At 41.6% G+C, this 20,775-nt stretch overlaps 1 protein-coding gene across 5 annotated transcripts in view; it reads left to right on the top strand.

Moving 5' to 3' along the window:
- Positions 1–20,775, top strand: part of Ctnna1 (catenin alpha 1) — a 383,070-nt gene that overhangs the window by 212,864 nt on the left and 149,431 nt on the right. The window contains exon 2 of one of the 5 annotated variants that reach the window (XM_087180657.1): positions 16,249–16,318. The gene's annotated coding sequence lies outside the window, so the exon portion shown is untranslated. 5 annotated transcript variants of the gene reach the window in all.

The raw sequence follows: 20,775 nt of genomic DNA, 5'->3' as shown, positions 1-20,775 counted from the left end.
TGCTTCAGATTTATAATTAGTATTTCTCCCTGAAATCCAGTAGGATCCTAGAATAAGGTACATTACTACCTCAGACAATTCAGTTCACAAACAAAAGCCTTTGGCAAAATTTTCCTTTCATTTTCAAACTCCACATTGGGTGACAAACACAGTCAGGGGCATCTTCCCCACACAAACACAAACACAAACACAGGCATCTTCCCAAAGATCATAAACCAAGTTACCACTATTAATTGGTCAGTCATTGATGAATGAGTAATAGATAATCAAAGGTATACACTACAAGTTTTAGCAACAGTTCTTGCTTGTTTTCCCATGCTACAGGATGGGTAACCACCAGAACTCTAGTCAAGTCCAGACATCTTTTTTTTTTTTTTGGTACCGGGGATCGAATTCGGGACCTTGCACTTGCAAGGCAGGCGCCGGAACCACTGAGCTAAATTCCCGGCCCAAGTCCAGACATCTTTTTGCCTGGCTCTATAAGCAAAGTACATTCCTTTTCCTCCTGTGAGCTTCTTGGCTGTGTGAAATGTTTCTTTGCCTTTTAGACCCATTGTTCTAAAACAAAAACATCTTTTCCCTCTTTTTTTGTTGTGCCTCCAGTCCAGATGCTTGTTTCATATTCTTTGCTTTTCAGACTGGTGTCATCCAGTTTCTTAGGGAATCAGAGACTTCCTGTGCAGCCATAATTGGTTGTCTGTTATGAGAGCCTGTGCAGCTTTCTGTTAAATACTTTCATTGTTAATTATCTCAACCATAATTGGATGGAAGCTAAGTGAATGAACCATATATATTGGGCCCATATAGTAAACTGTCACATCACTTCAGAAGCTTGTTTGTGTTTTCGTCTTTCACTTTATCTCTCACCTCTTGGTCTGTTTTAGTCATGTTGACTTTCTTTTTTTTTTTTTTTGTTACCAGGGATCGAACTCTGGTCCTTGCACTTTCGAGGCAGGCAGCGGAACCACTGAGATAAATCCCCGGCCCAATGTTGACTTTCCTTTAAAATTCTTGAAGATACTACCACATCTCTAGCTCATCTCTGATACCTCTTCCTGGAGTGCCTTCCTGAATAATTTGACCGATTCTTTATTGACTTTCAGATTTCACCTCAAATGTTTTCAAGACAGAAAGGCCCTGTAAAGAACCTACCTAATTGCATTACCATTTCCCTACTTAATTTTCTTCCTAGCCACCCCCCGCTCTTTTGAGACTGGGTTTCACTGTGTAGTTCAGGCTGGCCTTGAACTCAGTAGCTCAGGCTGGCCTCAACTTGCAATGATCCTCCTGCCACAGGCGCCCCCTCCCCCCAGCCCTAGCACTGTTGTCTTATTTGTTTACTTATGCCATTACTGCAGTAAGCTTCTTGAAGCCCGGGGTCCTTTGGCGGGAGCAGATTTGTTCCCTGCTGTCTGGAATATTGCCTGTACAGGGGAGGCACTCAAATATTTGCTGAATGAGTGGCTAAATGGTTGACTAAATGCCTTTTTTTTTAGGTTTACATTTTTTCTTTTGAGTAGGTTTTTTTTTTTTTTTTGGTGATTATTGTGTCTCCTGATGCTTATGGATGAAGGTTTCATTCAGCTGTTCTATTTCCCCATTGTCTTTGCCCTCAAGAAAAATAAAAAAAAGCAACAAAACAAGTTTTAAAATATTTTATTATGATTATTTTTAAAAGATCTAGTCAAATGCCCTTTTTTTCTCATAGTGAGGTGAAAGAAATAAAGATTGGTAGAAAGAAGGCAAGAAAAGTAATTTTTAGAAAACTGCAGCTTTAGGACATAATCAAAGTTACCCAGGGTTGTAATGCCTTTCCCCCCCAAACCTGTTTTTCAGGCTAGGCTTTTCATTCCTGAATTCATAGGAGTCTTGATGATACTATTAAAACTGTAAATTGGGCCTGTGTTTATCTTCTAGTACTATAAATTGCAGACTTTCACTCTCAAAAAAGCAGCACTATAGTACTTGCTTCGGCAGCACATATACTAAAAAAGCAGCAGTATTAATTGGATGCCGTATTTGCAAACTTCAAACACATACAAATGGCTTGCATTTTAACCCAGTTTATAAAGCCAGTGTTTGCTAATGGATAACCTGACAGGCACTAGGTCAATGATAAATAACTAAAAGAGTAAGCATACTGGTTTAGCTATTTTGAAGACACCTGAAGACTACATACTCCAACCCTAGACCATAGTGTACCTCACCCCTTCAGTGCATGTATTCTTTTTAAAGTTTTTAAATTTTTTTTGGTACCAGGGATCAAACTCGGGACCTTGTGCTTGCGCAGCAGATGCTGGAACCACTGAGCTAAATCCCCGGCCCTAAAGTTTTAAATTTTTATTAGTACATGTTTGCAATACACAGTGATTACACTCATTGTGGGGAATTGGTACATGTATATAACACATCTCAATTCTTTCACTCCCTTCCTTTCCACTGCCTTTTAAAAAATTTATTTTTGCTTGCATCAGATTCATTTATTTTATAAGTCCTTACTAAGTTGATTGTCATAAATATAGATTAACAGCTAGACTAACAGGCCAAAAATATATATGACACATAAGACAATTAGTAAATCAAGGTGTACTTTGTTACATTGTCCATAGTGGATTACAATGACTTTTTTTCCCCTCTATTATCTAACTTTTATTTTGCACTTTATTTGTATATTGGACTTGTCATAAGACAAACCATGTAGTATTTAAGCTTGTGTGTCTGATTTACTTCAGTTAACCTTATGGCCTCAAGATGCATACATTTTCCCTCAGATGACTGGATATTATTCTTTTTTTTTTTTTTTCCTGGTACCAGGGATGGATATTATTCTTTATGGCAGAGTAGTACTCCATTGTGTATATTCATACACATTTTCTTTATCCACTCATTTGTTGATGGACATATAGTAAGTTCCTGAGGTACGGACAAGTTCTGTTCCAGGAGAACATTCACAAGTCAGATTCATTTGTTATCTGACAAAGTAGGTCTGATACAGTACATCTGTGAAAGTTTGGAACTCGAATGTTTGTAAGTTGGGGACTTACTGTATAGGCTGCCTCCAAGATTTAGCTATTATGAATTGTGCTGCTATAAACATGGGTATCCATACATCACTGTGATACGTCTTTAATTAACTCTTTTGTGAAGATACCTAGAGGAGAGGGGTTCTTGATTGCTAGCCATCCCTCACCCCAGTATTTGCCAGGATCTGTGCGTTCCTAGACTACAGTCCACTCTCAGCACCAAGGCCCAATAGGGAAAGAAGGCTGGTGGATTGAAGAAGAGAAATCCTCATCTCCTAAAAGTTCAGACATGATCCTACAGGTTTAATGAGGAACAGCAACCTTTTTACAGCAAATTATAAACTTTCTAAAGCAGCCTTCGGTGGATACTCTTAATGGATGTCCCCTGAACATGTCCTTCCTTGGTCCAGATTGAGGAGGTCTGGCTTGGCAAGGCAGGGTACAGTGGTGTCAACCATAGGAGCAACCCAGAATCCCTTTCCAGAACTTCCTGTGGCCAAAAGAAATGCCAAAGAGCTTACAGAAAGTCTCTGTTTTTTGTTCCTTTCTTCCTTGAAACTTGAAACCAATCCCACTGTTTTCTCAACTGCTTCTGCTTCCATCCACCAAGGAGACTTCAGAAACAGACTTAGGATGATATGTTGGAAAAACACAGAATCTTGGCTGTGCTTCCTAGCTTCGAACTTGGGACAAAATCTGTCAACCTGTCAGAAATCCAGTTTCTACACCTACAAAAAGTATTTTACTAACAATCTAATAAGATAGATGTGAGAACTAGCTGAGATGGGACATGTAAAGTGGTTGCCATACAGTCAGCCCTCCACTGGAGTTACCTTTCCTTTTCCTTCTAGAAAATAACTAGTCCGCCAGCGTTTATGTTGAAGAGGAGAGAAAACCGTAAAACACTTAATGAGCCTCACTTCAAACACAGTCCAATGCAGTGCAATAATTAATATTCAAGGTCACTGGAGTGTGTTGAAGGTGGAGGGAGCTATATTTATGGTGTGCTGATTTCACCCCAACACTTCTTAGGCCTTAGGAATTCACCGCTCACAAATCACAGCTCCCTGTGGGCCGGGATCAATGTGGGATCTAGGTATGCGGGCTCCTGGGAGTCAGGTGAGGGGCGGATCATGGACACGGTGGGGCCACATTCTTCTTGGTCCGAAACACTTCTACCACCATAGCTGGACCATCCCCAACTGGGTGACTTGATGTGATTCACATCTGCTGCCTGAGGCTTACATGGTGCCAGTGTGGCTGGAGCAGGATCCACGCTTAGAAACCTTTAGGAGCAGGGTCCCAGGCTCCTGCCTCTGCCATGTGCACCCCGTTTCTACCTCCACGCAGCTCTGCAGAGCGACACTGTGATGGCTACAGAGGGGCTGGGGCCTACTTACATCTCAGCCCCCTCCTCACCACTGTCCAGCGCTCCCTTGCCAGTGGTATGTCCTTTTGTTCAGCAGCAGGCACCAGCCTCAGCAGGGTCTTCAGGTGACCTATACCTGATTACTTCAGAACCTTTTTTTTTTAAATGGAGGTTGGATTTTGTTGAAATTTTTTTTGTGTGTCTATTGAGATGATCATGTGATTTTTGTCCTTCTGTTTATGTGGTGTATTACATTTATTGATCTGCATATGTTGAACCATCCGTAAGTCCCTGGAATAAATCTTACTTGGTCATGATACATGCTCTTTTTGATGATTTGCTGTGTCTGTTTTACAGTATCGCATTGAGGATTTTTGCATCTATGTTCATTAAAGAGATTAGTCTATAGTTCTCTGTTTTGATTGAGTCCTTTTCTGGTTTTGGAATCAGGGTAATGGTTGTTTCCAGGGATGACTTTGCTTCTCTTTTGATTCCTTTCGTTTTTGTGTTTTTTTTTTTTTGTACTGGGGATCAAACTCAGGACCTTGGGCTTGCAAGGCAGGCGCAGAGCCACTGAACTAAATCCCTGGCCCTTCTCTTTTGATTTCATAAGTTTGTGGAATACTGATTTTAGGTTTTCTCTAAAGTTCTTGTAAAATTTAGCAGTGAATCTGGACCTGGGGTTTTCATAGTTGGTAGTTTTTTTTTTTGTGGTACTGGGGATTGAACTCGGGATCTTGCGTTTGCCAGACAGGTGATGGCACCACTGAGCTAAATCCCTGGCCCGGTAGTTTTTTTTTTTTTTTTATTACTTCAGTTTCATTGATATTGGAGTATTCAGGATTTTTATAGCGTCTTGGTTCAGCTTTGGTAGTTCATATATATCTAGGAAGCTATCCATTTTTTCTGAATTTTCCATTTTATTGGAATACAGGCTCTCAAAATAGTTAACTGACGATCGGGATTTCTGTGCAGTCTTATAATTTTGCCTTTTTCATTTGGATCTTTTCGTATTTTGGTAAGATTGGCTAAGAGTTTGTCTATTTTGTTTATTCTATCAATAAACTTAACTTTTTTTTTTTGGTGTGTCTCAATTTCATGAGTTTCTGCTCTGATCTTTATAATTCCTTCCTTGTACTAGCTTTGGATTTGGATTGTTCTTGTTTTCTCTAGGGTCTTGAGGTGCATCATTAGGTTATTATTTGCGCTTATTCTCTTTTTCTCATGTGGAAATTTACCACTGTAGACTTCCCTCTTTGGACTACTTTTCTTGTGTCCCATAGGTACTGGCATTTTCATTTGATTGTAGGAACTGTAATTTCTTCCATAACTTCATCTATGATTCATTGATTATTCAAGAGGATATTTTAAAATTTCTATGTGTTTGCATAATTTCTTTTGCAGTTGATTTCCAATTTCATTGGACTATGATCTGATAATATGCATGGTATAATTTTGATTCTTTTATATGGGCTAGTGTATGATCTGTTTTTGAGAAGGTCCCATGTGCTGCTGAGAAATGTGTATTCTGTTGTTGGATGGAACATTGTAGATAATTAAGTCCATGTGTTTGAAGGCTTGGTTTAACTCATATCTCCTTGTTGAATTTTTTTTTGGTCTAGTTGATATTTGTGATAGTGGGTTATTGAGGTGTCCTCCATTATAATTGTATTGGTGTTTATCTGATTTTTCATGTCCATTGTATTTGTTTTATGAAGTTAGGCATGCTGGTATTTGGTACATATATGTTTATAATTTTTATCTCTTGCTGGATTGTTCCCTCAACCACTAGTAGTGATTTCTGATCACAGTGAATTCGGCTTGAAATTCACTGAAATTAGGATAGCTGCTCCTGCTTTTTTCCAGAGTTCTTGTTGCATAGAATATTGTTTTCCATCCTTTGATTTTTAATTTGTGAGTTTTTGGAATTAAATATTTTTCACATTGCATATCATTTTGTTTCTTGATCCACTGTGCCATTCTGTGGTGGTTTTTTGTTTGTTTGTTTTTTGAGACAGAGTCTCCCTCTGTAGTTCAGGCTGGCCCTGAACTCACTATGTAGCCCAGGCTGGCCTTGAACTCCCCGGGATCCTCCTGCCTCAGCCTTCAGAGTGCTGGGGAATCTGTCTTTTGATTTGGGAATTGAGACCATTTATATTGAGTTTTTATTTTTCTTTTTTTGGTACTGGGCATTGAACTCGAGTCCTTGCGCTTGTGTAGCAGGCGCCGAAACCACTGAGCTTTTTAAATCCCTGGCCCTACATTGAGTTTTAAGTAAGAGGTATTATTCCTGTCATTGCATTATTTTGCTGTTGCTGATTTTCTTCTGTTGTCCCTTTTGCTTAGCTACTCATCCGGCCATGTGTGTTCATTCTTTTTGACTTATTGGTGTTGTTGGCTTTATTGTCTCTTTCTAGGATATACTTGAGAATTTTTTTTTTAATGATGGTTTGGTGATCATGAATTTCTTGAAGTGCTCTCTGTGATGCAAATACCATATTTCACTGTCAGCTTTGAAGAAAAGTTTTGCAGAATACATAGGTTGGGGTTGAAAGTTGTTATTTTTTAGGGCTTGAAACATTTCACTCCAAGCCCTCCTGGCCTTTAAGGTTTGTAAAGAGGTCTGCTGTAATTCATGGATTCCTTTTTTATTTTGGTTTTTTGAGACAGGGTCTCACTATGTAGTTCAAGCTGGCCTCGAATTCATGCCTCAGACTCCAGAGTGCTGGGATTATAGGTGTGTGCTACCATGGGTGGCAGTCTGCTGTAATTCTAATGGATTTACCTTATTGCCTTTCTCTACCAGCTTTTAAGATTTTGTCCTTATGATGAATTTCTGGTACTATGAGTACAGTGTGGTGCAGAGAGGTTCTCTTTTGGTTGTGGCTATTTGGGGTTCTATGTACCTCCTGTATTTCTTTTTGTGTAGTTGATTTTTCTGCCATTATTTCTGTGAACAAGTTTTTGTGCCATTTGTGTTGTCTTCTGATTTTTCAGTTATTCCAATGACTTAATCTTCTTTGCATCATCTAGCAGCTGTTGGATACAGTTTTCATGTTCCCTTGTTGCTATTAAGATGTATTTTAGTAGGGTTTTTTTTTTTTTTTTTGGTACCGGGGATCGAACTTGGGTCCTTGTGCTTACGCAGCAGGCGGCAAAACCACTGAGTTAAATCCCCGGCCCTGAGTAGTTGGTTTTTGAAGGCATCATTGTTGTTTAGTTCTGAAATTCTAACCTCACACTGATCATCTCGGCTGCCCAACTTTCGATATAATTTTTTTTTTAATTTAAAGAAAAAATTTATTGAAGATCTGAAAAACAATTCTTAAAAGATTGACTTTTCCAGAAAACTGTAGCTACACAATGCATTGCGTCTATCATGTTAAAACATGCATTAGACACAAATACAAAAACCGTGAAAAATTCACCATTCTTCAACAATTTTGTTATGGAATTGGGGCGGCGGTCTCTTCTTCCGTATCTATTTCCTGCTGATCGGGGGTGAAGTTTTGGGGGAAGTGGGGGCTGGCTGGGAAGTTGGCACAGTGTGGGAGCCTCTGTGGCACTCCTGTGGGCCATTCTTTCATAGACATTGCCATTCTTGGTGGACATGGAACTCCCGGAGTGCCAGTTCTTTAGGAGTGGCGACGATGGTCATGGTGGCCAAATCTAGCAGGGAGAGAGGAGTGGCAAGAGGAGGGTAAAAAGTCTATGGACAATAGGACCACCGTGAAGGCTTGAGGTTGTGAGGAAAGAATTCAGTAAGTTCCAATACCAAATAGCAAAAGAGCACACAGAATTAATATCAAAACAAATAAGGCAGGGAAAGATATAGTCAATAAAGGGGCACAGTTACTAAGCCTCATGTATGATGACCTGTTGTGAGGTTTCGGCCATGGGAGAAGGATGTTCTGTAATCCTGGTCAGCTTAGACCGGGTAGGTCCTAGAGGAGAACAAGAAAAGGCAGGAGGGGTAGGGAGTGGATCAAGCGGAGGTGGCTGCAGAGGAGGAGATCATCAACATATTGGAGGACAGAGCTGGGGGTCAGGGAGAGGGATGTTAAATCAGGGGCGAGGGCCTGTTGCTGCTGGAAGTGTAGAAGCTCCGAAGGGCTCATCTCCAGCCACTGCCTTCCTACCGCCAGCACTGTCCCTGCCTAGGCTGCTTGTGGTGGTGCCAGTAGCCCCAGTCCTGCCACCGCCATCTGCCTGCCCAGAGAGGCTGCCCACACCATTCTGTCTGGACGGAGCCGATCTCATTGTCTCTGAGGCAGATTCCACCATCATATCGCTCCAGCAGGACCTGTCGGGTCCAGCTCAGCCCATGTGGGTCCAGCTCAGCCTGCCTGCTGCCACCCTGGCATCCTCCCATGCCGCTCACCCTAGCCATGTCGGGCCATTGTGGGTGCCTCGGCCGGAGCTCGGCATGCCCTGACCTCTGGGACCCCAGCGTCTCTGCCCCTGGCCCAGGCCTGGCTCCTCCTCGCCACACTGCGCCCTCCTTGTGCGCTGGGCTAGGTCCCAGCTGTTGCCGCTCACTCCCGCTCACTCCTGTCTGCAGGGCTGCGACTGAGGGGGAGGAGGTATCCCACACTATTGGGTCTATCACATCAGGCGGCAGTGGGAGGTTATGACTAGGGGTTTCTGGCTGGGTAAGGACCAGGATGAAATCAGACTTGGCTGTGGGTAACTGGAAAGAAATGGCTGCCTTAAATTTGGAGAGCAGATCCCATTCCAGAATGGGGATGGGGCAGTGAGGTAAAAGGAGAAACGACTGGGAGAAAGGGAGGCCCTGTATGTGGCAAGACAAAGGCTCAGTGGCTAGAGGGGAGGAAACAAGTCTGTCAACTCCCGCAATCGTGACCCCCGAGGGACGAATAGGTCCAGGGGATTCAGGCAAGGCAGAATAAGTGGCCCCAGTCAATAAGAAATGAGATTGGCTTACCTATCATGTGGATAGTTACCCTGGGTTCCTTTGATGTGATGGACAAAGGGGCCCAGGGTACCGTCACTCTTTTGCGGCTAGGCCCAACAGGTCAGGCAGAGACGGACCAGATTCCCTTGTGGGAAGGGAGGAGGGGACTGGCCTCCCATGCTGAGGGGAGGGAGGATAGTCTACCTTCTAGTGTCCCTTCTGTTTGCACAGAGGGCAGGGTCCTGATGGTTTTGGGGACTGGCAGTCCCTAGCCCAGTGGCCGGATTTCCCACATTTAAAACAGGGACCTGAAGGGATCTTTGTAGGTCCCCATCCCCTGGTCCAGGAGCCTTGTAGGGCAGCAGCCAGTAGGTGGTACTTAGCCCGATCTCGCTAGGCTTTTTCTGCCTTTGCCCGATTCTCGCGATCATTGAAAATTTTAAAAGCCATAATTAAAGTTCCCTCAGCCGACGCAGGATCAACTTTGGTGAATTTTTGGAGGGCCTCAGTTAAGTGGGCCAAAAACTGGGCTGCGTGGCCCACCTGATAATTCCAATTGGGGTCGTCCCGGGGGATGGCAGTAGTGCCCACAGGCTTGGTATTATCTGCCCGGTGGACCTCCTCTACAGACTGTGTCTGGGCCACCAGCCAGACCCCCTTTCTCTTCTGGGAGGAGAGAATAACATAGAGATCATGCCAAGTGAGGTCATAGGATTGGGTCAGGTACCTAAATTCCTTAAGGTATGTATCAGGGTCTGTAGAGAAAGAGCCTAAGCGTTTTTCAAGTTGAGACAGGTCGGTGAGAGAGAGACATGGACTCTAACAACGCCTTCAGCCCCTGCCACTTTATGGAGGGGCAGGATGGGGGCAGGGGGAGGGAGCCGGCCACTTAGGGACCGCATGTTTGGAGGAGAGGGAAGGTCGGGGGTATGGGGGCTGGCAGTGGGGTCAAAAGGAGGTTTGGAATCTGGGCAGGGTGGAGGCTTGGAATGGGCTAAGAGAATTTGAGAGGTGGGACAGGAACACAAGGAGGGGCAAGAGCGGAGAGTGAAGAAGGCTTGAACATAAGGGATTTCAGACCAATTGCCATTGCGCTGACAGAAATTGTCCAGATTGTGGAGCGAATTGAAATTGAAAGTGCCATTCTTGGGCCATTGGGACCCGTTGTCTAAATGGTATTGAGGCCAGGCAGTATTACAGTAGCCGCTTTGGCCTAACTGAGTCCCCAAGGCTGAGGGTCTTAATGTGCTTTAGAAGACAGCCCAGAGGGGTGTCCCGAGGTGGGCAAGACTGAGTGGCGCCCATTAGGTGTCTGTAAATTAAAAGATGAGGACAAAGATTCCCAAGAAAAGGGGGTAGGGAAGGAGCGTCCTTGTTCCTTAATGCCTTTCCACTACTGAGGGCTAACCCAGCCCAGGGGTGAACCATTCGCCAGTCAGACGTCTCTGCAGTGGTGAGGGTTTGGCCTTCCCAGAAGGCTGGAGGGTACTCCTAACCTAGTACTAGGATTTTCCTTGGAGCTCCCAGAGTCCAACAGACAGGAGACCTGACAGGGAGACCCTTGACTCATCCTTTGAGAGAAGCAGGCCGGTGTTGGATGCAGCGTCAGCAGTGGCAAAGGACTGAGAGCCCCAGAGGTGTGCGCCCCAGTTCGGCAACTGCAGGTCTGGGAAGGGGCGATTGGGAGTGCAGCTCTGGGCCCCGGTGGGGCAAGCCCGCAGGTCCTGATGTGAGACCTAAATAACTCTATTTTAAAATTTGACTCTATCTTAAAATAAGACAGTAAAGTGGCCTAGACATAAATTTTATTTTATTAAAGTCAACTATTTCCCTAGTCTCTTTTGTGTCCATAAAATAATGATAAAATGTCTTTGTTCTGAGACAACAGATAAAAAAAGGACACAGTTTTTAACTCAATCCTCTGTTTGCCCAGAAACCAGACGCTCCCGGGCCCATTATCTATGTGCTGACCATAAACATTCTGTCAATGAGCTGATTGTTCCTTTTTTATGAAATCTACATATAGCCGCCCCCCCCACCCCGTACACCCCATACTTGCTAAATATCAACCAATCATATAACTGCTAAATAAAAAATCCCCAAACCTTGCTATAGCCACAATAAAAACCCTGCTGATTTAAAATTCGAGACTCTCACTCCTGATCCGCTGCGCCAGTGACGGTTGTGAGTCCCTGCTCGAGCTTAAATAAACGACCCTCATGTGTTTACATCAAAATCGGCTCCTTGGTGGTCTTTGGGGACTTCGAGATCTGGACACAACACTGATAGCACCGCCTCCCGGGTTTCGGCACCAGAATGAAAGGGTCGCTGAAGAAGGGGGCACACTGGGATGTTCAAGCATCAAGCTTTATTGGGGGCGGCAGTCTGCAGCCTGCCGGGCTGACTCACAGAATGGAGACCAGCAACTGCATGAGCTTAGCTGGAAGCTTATATAGGGTTTTGCAGGTGGGAGAGCACTAGTCCATTGGTGGGGGTGGGTGATTGGGGCTGGGGTATGTGGCAACAAGTTTCGGTTGGGGGGGGATGGAGTAACAGTTTTCAGGAAGTCCCTATCTTATGGGAACATCTGACCACGAAACCAGTGGGGCAGAAAGTCCTTAACTAGGCAGAGAATCACTGACAGAGAGGTCATGCCTTAGTTATGCAGAAGTTCCCTGTTCCCTGTGGCCGGAGTGGGGAAGGGGGAAAGGAGAGGAGGGGGCTTGCCCTGTGAGGGCTCTGAAATACCTAACAAATTTGAGCAAAGAGAAAATACCTAAGGAACAACATGAATGACTTGCAAAGGATGGGCTCTATAAGCACCGTTAAAAAAAAAAAGCACAAATGGATGACTGTGTTCAGTTATATACACTGAATTGGACCTTTGGCACTAGGAATCAGAGCATTCAATATAATTTTTAATGTCTTGGATTTCTGATTGAAATATTTTTGTGGACTCAGAATCTTTGCTAAACTGGTCATTTGTGTTTTGTATCATTCTGTTTAGTTTATCTAGCTTTTTATTAGTGTCTTCTGAAAGCTCCTGGATCATTTTGGTTATTACTTCCATTATCTATTTAGTTATCTCTTTTGTGATCCCGCTGAGTACCTCTTTGGTCTGTTTTCTAACCTTCTCTGTTGTCTTTTTGAGTAATTAGGGTGTGTGGCTTATGCTATTCTGCTCCTTGGTGCCCCCTGGATTGGCTTTAGTGGAGCTGGAAGCTTTGGGAGGCATTTTGTTGCCTTGTCTTCTCAGGTTTCTGTTTTTGTTTTGTTTTGTGCTGAGGTTTGTAGCTGCTTGTTGTGTAAAGATTTTGTTGCTAGTATAGTGATCTCTTTCGATGCTTTTCAGTGATTTACCTTGGGGATGGCTAACTATAGTCTTTTGCTTTAGCCCTAAGATCTGACCACCTTGATTAATTTGGGAGGGCAGGATGCAATATAATTAGTCCAACAGTTGAATTCTCTGGAAAGTACTCCAGCACTGCTAATGTCACAAAAGTAATTTGAGTGTTGGTTTATAGAGAAATAACAGTTATGAGCCCTTGGCTATATTAAGTACAGCTACAGTAATGTTATCCAAGACATTTTGGATATTAACACACCATAAGAACCAATCATATACACCTTTAACCCTAGAGAAGAAAGCCACAATTATGGTGCAAACATTAAGCCAACCCAGTATTCCCATTCTTTTTATTTTTTGGTACTGGGGATTGAACTCAGGACCTTGTGTTTGTGAGGCAGGTGGTGGAACCACTGAGTTAAATCCCTGGTCCAAGACAACCCAGTATTGACTTACAGTCATTATACACTGAATGGGACAGGTATATCTCTGCCAGTGGTAGAAAATAATTCAATAAAAATTTTATAAACTAGGATCAGGGATTTAGCTCAGTGGTTCCGCTGCCTGCCTTGCAAGTGCAAGGTCCCAAGTTCGATCCTTGGTACCAAAAAATTTTTTTTATAAACTATCAAAAGATTAATAAAGCTTTATGAACAGCTTGGAAACAGGTGAATGCAAGAGGAAAAATTTGAAACAGTAAACTATATGAGAAGGAAAGGAGAGAAGTACTTCAAAGGATCTTATTGGGGGAGAAGGATATTTATAGAATTAGATAAGGGTAAGAGCAAAAACAATAGTAGAAGATAAAAGAATAAGAGGCAGGAAAAAGAAATTATATGGAGAGTGAAAATAAAAGAGAAGAGGAAAAAATAAAAAGACAAAGAGATAGGAAAATTCTCCAAGCCCCAGTAAACTGGCGAAGAAAGGAGGAAAATAAAGAAAAAAAGAAGCCCCCCACGAACCTAAAAACAGTGCACACGTTCAGAGAAAACAAAAACAACCCCCTAAAACAAAACTGAAAAACAAAAAGAAAAAAACCTTTTCTGTAATTTCAAATGTGTGGTTTTCTTCTGGGATCTAAAATTATGGGGCAATGTCCAAGTCAAGATGTGTTCCTGCTCGTGCTGGTAGATAAAGAAGACAGACCTCAGATCCATCCTGGATGCAAGCATCAAATCAGTAGGCAGCCAATGTCTCAACTCAGCTTTCAGATTCAGAGCAGTTTAGGCTGAAGATGGCCTCTGGGCATGGAGAGACAGGTCTGTGTCTTTTAATTTAAACCCATCAGGGGTTTCTTTCAGCCTGAATGCAGTCTACCGTGACTCTCTCATCCAGTTACTGTGGGTATGCAATATCAGGAGCCCTGAATCGAAGCTGTCCTGTTGGCTGCTCTGAGTCCGGGTCAAACAGTGGACCCTTCCCTGGAATGGCATCTGACCAAGCACACACTCCAGGGCTTATGGCAGATGCTGGAGTCACTAGCTATTGTCTATTGAAGTGAGGCAGGAGCTTAGCCAGGCCTGGCCAGCCAGCTGGGCAAGTGGGCTTGCTAGGACAAGTGCAGAAAAATGTTCTCATCAGAAAGTGTTATCTTCAATTCTCACAAGAACTCAAGCAGGTTTTTTTTTTTTTTTCTTTTTTGAGTCTCGGTATATAGTTCAGGCTGGCCTTGAACTTACTGTTTAGCCCAGGCTGGCTTCAAACTTGTGGCAATCCTGCCTCAGCCTCCTGAGTTGGTGGAATTACAGGTGTGTGTTACCATGCCTGACTTCAAGGAGATTTTAGGTAGGATGGACAAGACCTGATATTAGCTTGAGGAGTAGAAGATAAAAGAGATGGCTACCATTGAGCTCTTGGCCACTGTGTTCTCTTTTCACAGTGGTCTGCTCTTACCCTACAGGACATGTTTCTCTTTCTCTTCCTATCTTTAATAAATGCAAAACCTCACTATATTTTTCACTTGTTTTATCCAGTTCTTTGTTCAGGACACACACATACACCTATACACCTACCTTGAAATCACCCCTGCAAGGAGGTCTCAGCACTCAAAAACCTAGTAACAGAAGGACTCAGGTGGGAGCGGAATCCTGTACTTTGATTGCAGCTCACAGCACCCACTTGCCCATTCCACTGCTGAGTTTCTCCCTGAACTCCTCTGGAGTCCCCAACTTTCACTTTGTCCCTGTAGATTTTGTCTCCCTTTCCCGTGAGCCATGAGGCAGGCTCTGGGGAGGAAGTGCATATTGTTCCTTCCCTTTTTTGTGTTCTCTTTAATTTCCCTGTAGTTTTTAATTTTCCTATCAGATCTTTCCTGGTTGCTGGGAATCTACTTCTCTTTTGTCTTCCCCAAGTTGTCATCTTGGAGAGAGTAAGTTGTTGCTTACCACTCCATCATTTTCTTGGAAGTCTGAGTGTATGTATTTTTTCTCTTTGCATGTATACTACTTTGATTCTTCCTAATCAGTCTGCCTGTGGATCTCACTATTATGAACTGAAATGGTTTTGAGTGGTAAGTTAAGAACCTAGCCCATACTCTTTGAGTATACTTTCTGAGGCCCTGTCTGATGATAGTAGGTCTTTATTTGGAAGGAATGACAGCTTCTGTGTGCCATGAGGGCCTCTTATAAAGTGTATGCAACAAGTTGATCATGCACAAATGACAAATGGCTCATTTAATCCAGTTACTCTGCAGTAGATGGGAAACTTTTTGCTCTGATTAGATTGTGGCTCTTATTGTTGACAAAGACTAAAAATGTTTTTGGATGATATATTGTAATTGTGATTAGAAATAGACTGTAGGGCCAGGGATTTAGCTCAGTGGCACTGTGTGCTTGCCTTGCAAGTGTAAGGTCCTGAGTTCAATCCCTGGTACTGCAAAAAAAAAAAAAAAGAATAATGTTTTGTTTTGTTTTGTTTTGTTTTTGGTACCTGGGATTGAACTCAGGACACTGCACTTGAGCCAGGCTCGGTGCCACCGAGCTAAATCACCGGCCCATGAAATAGACTATAATTTTGTGAGAAAAAGTTTTCTTTTTGTTTATATGGCCAATATGTATGTGTGTGTGTGTATATATATATATAATTTTATATTATTATATATATATGTATTTATTTTCCTGTAATACTGAGGATTGAACCCAAGGGCTCATGCGTGCTAAGCAGGCACTGTAGTGCTAAGCTACATTCCAACCCCTTTAAAAAAATGTTCTTTTGACACTGGGAAGCTGAGGCAGGAGGATCACAATTTCCAGCCAGCCCAAGCAGTTTAGTGAGACCATGTCTCAAAATAAAGAAGAACTGGAGACAGAGTTCAGTGCAAAGACTTTGGGCTAAGTCTCTAGTAATGCCAAAAATAGAAAAAAGTTATTTTGCGATGATTTCACTAAATTGTCTGTGCCGTCCTTGAACTTTTTTGGGGGGTACCGGGGATTGAACTCAGGACCTTGTGCTTGCAAGGCAGGCATTGGAACCACTGAGCTAAATCCCCAGCCCTTGAACTTTTGATCTTACTGTTTGGCCTCTTGAATAGCTAGCTGGGATTACAGGTGTGTCCTGCCACATCCAGCTGAGTGAGTCTTTTTTTTTTTTGGTACAGGGAATTGAACTCTGGACCTTGTGCTTACAACGCAGGCGTTGGCACCACTGAGCTAAATCCCTGCCCCAGAGTGAGTCTTAATTAAAAGGATTACCCTGTTTTGGTTTTTTTTTGGGTGGGGGTACTGAGGATTGAACTCAGGACCTTGGGCTTGTGAGGCAGGTGCCAGAACCACTGAACTAAATCCCTGGCCCAGGTTTACCCTGTTTTTTGGACAGTTACCAGATTTGAGAGTTGAGGTTCCAACAGCTATGTTAACTGCTTAATGCAAATACATCATGGCATATCCATGACAGTACTGAGTAATCCAGAAACCCAGATTTTGTGCAGTATGACAGTTAACATTGCTTTGGGTGCGTATAATTTCTAAATTTCCTGATTTGCATTTAAATGAACTATCCTGAGATTTCATTAACATAATCTTGCTGTTAAAAAATTGATTTTGAATAGTATGGTAAGGTAGACTAAAGCTTTGCAGCAGACTCATTTAAGAATGATGCGGCCATTCTGTTGTAAATGAACTTGTTATGTCTTTTGAGAAGATATGTATCTCTTTGCACAAATGAAGCAGTTTGCCAACAGTCAGCTTCCTTGCTTCTGATGGAACTATGCTTTTATTTTCTCTTTGTTGCTTCTGTTTCACTTTCTGTCATACAGATTGCTAGCCAAACTACTGGATCTGTGTTCTTTTCAAAATTTATAGCGATATTTTGCTTTATAGCCAGGATTTCCATTTATAAGGTAATGAAGACTGAATAACTACAGTTTAACTTTTTATTTAGTTCCACCAGGCATAATCCTTCCTGGAAAAACTTCAGGTTGCTCTAATTCATTAAGGTTGGCTAGCTCTAGTAGGTTTTGTAATAGATCTTGCGAAGGAGTGCTCTGTAAGTTAATTGGAAAGCTAGAAACTGCCAAGAATTTTATAAGTTATTTGTTCAGCTACTCTAAACAACATCATTAATTGTACAGAACCAAAGGATATGACTAAGATTAAGGAAGAAGCTTTTTCTTGGTGGGCTTGTAAATATTTTTGAATCAGGTTGCATAAATTCAGATCAACTAATCCTATGTCTGCTCTGCATAAAGTTCCTTGCCAGCAAGCAATTTAAGAAATATAAAGAAGCATAAACATAGTTATCCTTAAGCTTAAAATATACCTTTGAAAACCACATGCTAAATCTGAGAAAATAATGAAGTTTAATAAAACTATTCAAAGGCTGTGGAGAGATGACACAAATGAAAAGATCATTGGAATTTCAGGGCTGGAAGGATGTGGAATATAGAATTCAACATCTTCCATTTTATATATGAGAAAACCAACATCTGGAGAAGTGAAGACAGTTGCCCAAGGTCAGAGAATAACTTAGTGACAAAACTTACTAGAAGCTGGTATTCTTTCTAGTAGAACACATTCTCTTTAGATTTTAATCTCTCTGCTTTTATTTTTTTTAAACCTTTTAGGATTGGGGGTCATCACGAGCATTACTTGGCTCTGTAGCATAGTTTAATAATGCTCAGTGTCACTCTTGGCAGGGCTTTTGATTAAAGATACTGTTATTGAAAGTCTTAAAAACACATGAATGAGTTCTCAATTTTCAAGTGTCAGTATATTTCAAGTTTCTCAATGTAAGTGAGAGATTGAGTCCTTTGCTTCCATCCCTTTGAGAATTGAATTTGGTAATTTTTATGGAGGAAGGAGGAGACCTTCTTAAGAGATTACTGGATGTGGAGTTTTGGAACTAGAAGAGATTTTGGGGAAGAATCTTATTCAGTTTGCGGAGTGGTGATGGTAAATGTAGTACCAACACGTTTGTCCTGCACAGCAATAAAATTTTGGAGAAGTTGTTGCTAATATTAAAAATGGGAGATGTCGTGTGAAAAATTGAATCTGACATCTCTTGAAAAATTAGATGATCTGGTAACTCTGGTTCTTCCTGGTAATGATTGCCTGGAGTTGATGTGCCACTGGCCACAAGCTTTCTAATTTGGCAGTCCTGGCTCCTCCTAGGAGGGCCCCCCAATCTGGTGAGAGCAGGTGTCTTTTGTAATTCATTATTGTGTATATATTCTGCATTGTGGTGCCCCCCGCCTTCTTTAAAGAAATTAAATATTGCTGGGGATGTAACTCAGTAGCACTTCCCACCTCCCAGACAATTTTTTTTAAAAAACCTGAAGTAATCAAAATTAGGAAAAGGAAAGACTCAGAAGGCTTTCTATTTCTGGAAAAAAAATGAATGTATGTATTTTGTTGGGAAAGCAAATTGTATATGTTATGCTTGTTTAATAATTAAAGACAGATTGGACATGATGGCTTATGTCTGTAATTCCAGCACTCAGGAGACTGAGGCAGGAGGATTGCCACATGTTCAAGGCCCCATCCTGGGCTACGTAGAGAGTTCAAGGACAGCCTAAACTGCCTAGTGAGACCCTGTCTCAAAAAAACAAAAAAAAACAAAACAAAAGTTAAAGACAGATGTTACATAAATGTCCACTTGCTGGTATTTCTTGGCTCCCTCCCTCTGTAGTCCTGAAAGTTTCTTTTCTGTTGAAGCAATGTCTGTGAAATGTTAGGAAACAGGATCCATGGGGCAAATAATTTCTTCTGAAATGTCTTATCTGTGACATTTGATGACATTTGTTTGAGCTGTCAGGCAGCCCTTTAGCAATCTGGAGCATTCCATCTCTTAAAGTTTACTGACTTGGGTTGATCAGTATAGTGTATAAATAAACTTTAAAGACCAAAGTACAGGCCTGACCTAACTACCAGTATGAGTGTAGAGTGCAAATTTGCCCACCTGCAATGAAAAAAATTCCCCAGAAACTGTATTGTGTTTAGGCAAATTCAGATTTGTTTTGGCCCCCATCTCCATGATCCATTCTATATTTCTTTTTTATTCCAACAATTTTTTGATAATTGGATTGTCACAATATAATGATTAAAATTTGGAAATTTAACATTGATACTATACTGTAAATTTTTCCTTCCTAGTAAAATTTAAATCCAGAATCACTGCATTTAGGTGCCATTACTCTTTAGCTTCCTTTTAGTCTAGGAGAATTTCTCAATCTTTGTTTGTCTTAGAGTTGACATTTCTATAAACTATGGACTTATTTTGTGGAATACCCCTCATTTTCAGTCTGTTTCCTCATGACCAGTTGGAGTCATGTAATATTTGAGAGGATCAATTATAGAAGTGATGTTCTGTCCTTCTCGGTGTATTATATTAGACAGTACATGATGTCAGTCTGTCTTATTGAGGATGTTAATTTTGATAATTTGGTTAAGGGGTTGTGTGCCAGGTGTTTGGATTGTAAAGTTGCTATTTTCTGCCCTTTTTCATAAATAATCTAACAGGAGTTACTATGATACTATCTAAAGTATTGTTTTTCAGTGAATTTAAGCCTTGATTCTTGCCACTATTGTGGTTCCTAAAAGATAATTTTTCTAAGTACAATATTTCTTCTACATTTATTGGTTGGTTTTCTTCTGTTATATGGAAGTTTTCCTTTTCTTTTATTCATAGTGGGATAGACTCCTGTATTATTCAGTGAATCAGTCTGTTAGCCTGTACAAAGCCTTCTGAAGAAGTTACTGGTTGTTAGCCTTATTTTATTTTACCAGGGATCGAATTCAGGACTTGGTGCTTGACAGGCAGATGTGGCGCCACTGAGCTAAATCCTCGGCCCCAAGTTTTTTGATTTTTTGAGACAGGGTCTCAATGTGCAGGCTGGCCTTGAACTCACTATGTAGCCCAGGCTGGCCTCAAACTCGTGGATGATCCTCCTGCCTCAGCCTCTCAAATGCTGGGACTACAGGCGTGTGCCACTATGCCCGGTGGTAGTCTTATTTTATAACTGAGGAAACAAGTTCAAAGTAGCTAAGATGATGAAATGGCATGTGTTTTGATTCTGTTGTCTTCCTTACATCTTGTAAAATATTCTACTTTATGATTACAAAATAATTTTTTCTAAATACTTCTGTGATTTTGTAATATCAGAAAATATAGTTGAGGAGCTAGGCACTATGGTGCATGCCTGTACTCCAGCTCTAGGAGGCTGAAGTAGGAGTTTAAGGTCAGCCTGGGGTGTGGTGGTGCATATCTATAATCCCAGGACTCTGGAGGACTGAGATGGGAAGATTCTAAGTTTGAGCTCAGCCTAAGGCAACTAAATGACACCCTGTCTCAAAAAAAAACAAAACCAAAAATCAAAAAACAAGATTAAGGATGTAGCTCAGTATAAAGAGCCTGAGTTCAATCCCTAGTACCATGTTTACCTTCCCACCTCCATGACGAGAAAATCAATTAAGTAAAAAAAAACAAACAACCATCCATAATGGGTTATCCTCAACATTTACAGATAACATCTCAGTAATATTTTCGTGTTTACATTTAGGTTTTTTTTTTTTTTTTGCTTGTCAGTTATACGTCAGATAGTTTTGAAATCATTTTTCCATACTCAGCAGTGTGTATTGTGAACATTTCTCATACACTTCTGCAACATTTACCCCATTTTTTAAAATGT

This window comes from Heterocephalus glaber, unplaced genomic scaffold (assembly GCF_053883595.1).
Source record: "Heterocephalus glaber isolate CG9 unplaced genomic scaffold, H.glaber_assembly_v1.0 deba00001465, whole genome shotgun sequence".
Classification (NCBI taxonomy): Eukaryota; Metazoa; Chordata; class Mammalia; order Rodentia; family Bathyergidae; genus Heterocephalus; species Heterocephalus glaber.
Note: the sequence above shows the minus strand (reverse complement) of the source record. Positions and strands in the feature narration are given on the sequence as shown.